The 1,915-nt window shown below is 44.6% G+C and overlaps 1 long non-coding RNA gene across 1 annotated transcript; it reads left to right on the top strand.

Annotated features, from left to right (window-relative positions):
• The first annotated feature begins 202 nt into the window (after nucleotides 1–202).
• Nucleotides 203–665, top strand: LOC125758565 (uncharacterized). Its single transcript, XR_007416225.1, has 2 exons — nucleotides 203–438; nucleotides 550–665. It is a non-coding gene; the product is annotated as an uncharacterized LOC125758565 (long non-coding RNA).
• Nucleotides 666–1,915: the final 1,250 nt, after the last annotated feature.

The raw sequence follows: 1,915 nt of genomic DNA, 5'->3' as shown, positions 1-1,915 counted from the left end.
ATCTGGTGATACGAAATTCGGATCATACGAATATTTTTGGTGGTCCCGCGAGATTCGTATCACCGAGGTTTCACTGTATGTCATCTTCTACAGCTTCTATTTAAGTATCTTTTATATTTTTGTTTTTGTCGCTCGCAGTTCAACACTGAAACTGTTGCTGGCATTCACTCTGTGATGTTTGTGGCATGTTACTTTTTTTTTTTCAGGTGGAACTTCAGTGTTGGTGAGAACCAGCTCACTGTGTTAAAGGGCTTGATGGCCAGTTGCACTGGAAGCAGCAGCGAGAGTAGTGACACAGACTCCTATGTGGTGGAAGAGCCATCAAATTGCTCGAGTGAGGAAGGCTGCTCTAAGGAGAGCCTTATTCAAGTGGTGGTGCCAGAGGGCCTGGTTGCTGCCACCAGTACAAGCAAGGGATCACTGGAATGGTCTGTCAAGGTGGATAAGCTTCTTTAACCCACAGGCTTGCAAGAGTGACAGTGCCCTGCTATTTTTCTTCTTTTGTTTTTAAAAATTTTGAGGCATTGTTTTGATTTCTTTTTCTTCTAGCTTCCCAGCCCAGTTGTTGGAGCATGGCATCTACGAAATGGAGAGTTGGAAGTAGTTGACCTCTTTGAGCATAGTCGCATCCTCGGTCTGGACGGCCCTAACCAAAGCAAACAAAATAACCCTGTACTCTACCTTGGTAAGTAACATGACGTGGAATATTTAATCGCCTGCTGTGGTGGCTTAGTGCATGGGTTCATAAACATGTTTCCGCAGAACCCAGGGCTTCCATGAAGGACATTCTAGGGTTCCGTGAGCGGTCAGAACAAATGCGACCCACCCCTGTTTTATTCCCGTTAGCCACTCACTTATTGAATTAGACAAGAAAATTAGCATTGGATTTTGCATTTACAAAGCCATCCCCTGCCACATCCGCACATCGGGAGCCCGTGGGTAACCAGAGGACCCACGCGGTAGCGGCACGCAAGCGCGCCATGAAATTTTTGCAATTCACAGACCCGCGGTGACAGGGCGCACGGAGTGCCGGTAATTCATGCTTGTGAGAGCTGTTTGTAACACGTGTGCAGGAATCAATTTGATAATTCTACAAGCCGAGACACTGATGATCATGTGGGCTGTTTAAATGGCACTAACGAGCATGCGGGACGTGTTATTTGGGGCTCATGGTGTGCTGGCATTCACATGGCACAGTTTTTTTTCACACAGTGATTTGTAACTGCACTCAGCGAGTTTCATTTAAATCGATAAAGAATTAAAAAAAAAGTTTACAGGTGCAGTGTCTCCCCTTAATGTAGAGTCCTTAACTATGAGCATACCTCATATAATCATATTGTGGTTTTGGTATGTAAAACCCCAGAATTTATTTTTAATGGGAGATCTGTCACAGACACAGAGTACACTTGCCTTTAACCCAAAGTTTCATCTTCATTTATTGGAATGATATATTTCGTTTGTAAAGCTATTTAATGACAAATCTATGTTCAGGACTATTCACTCTACAGGAGATTTTCCTAATTTAGAGCCATCTGTTGACAGCAACGAGAAGTTTCTCTCTGCCTCATATAGTTGGGCAAGTCGTGCCATTTAAGTATGCGCATGCAACTGATGCAACATCCACACGCCCATGTGCTTGAACAAATTTGCTATTTGTGTGACCACACAGAGCTTGCATGGTTATTTGCGTGGAGCAAGAATTCTTGAGGAGGCAAAACAGTGCTCGTTCTGGTGTCCCAATAAAGTCACGGTGTCGGGCATGGTGCCAATGCACCCTCTGTCGTGTGAGTCAGCTTGCGGACAAGGCAATACACATGCCATGGTCTCCGAAGAGGCTCGACATTTAAATTTCATTTGGTGGCGATTAAATTCTAGTGCTTTATGCCAGAATGGGTGTGTTTCTTGCGCCTCCATG

This window comes from Rhipicephalus sanguineus, chromosome 5, assembly GCF_013339695.2.
Source record: "Rhipicephalus sanguineus isolate Rsan-2018 chromosome 5, BIME_Rsan_1.4, whole genome shotgun sequence".
In the NCBI taxonomy this organism is placed as follows: domain Eukaryota; kingdom Metazoa; phylum Arthropoda; class Arachnida; order Ixodida; family Ixodidae; genus Rhipicephalus; species Rhipicephalus sanguineus.
The sequence above is the reverse complement of the archived record's forward strand: the minus strand, read 5'-3'. Positions and strand labels throughout refer to the sequence as shown.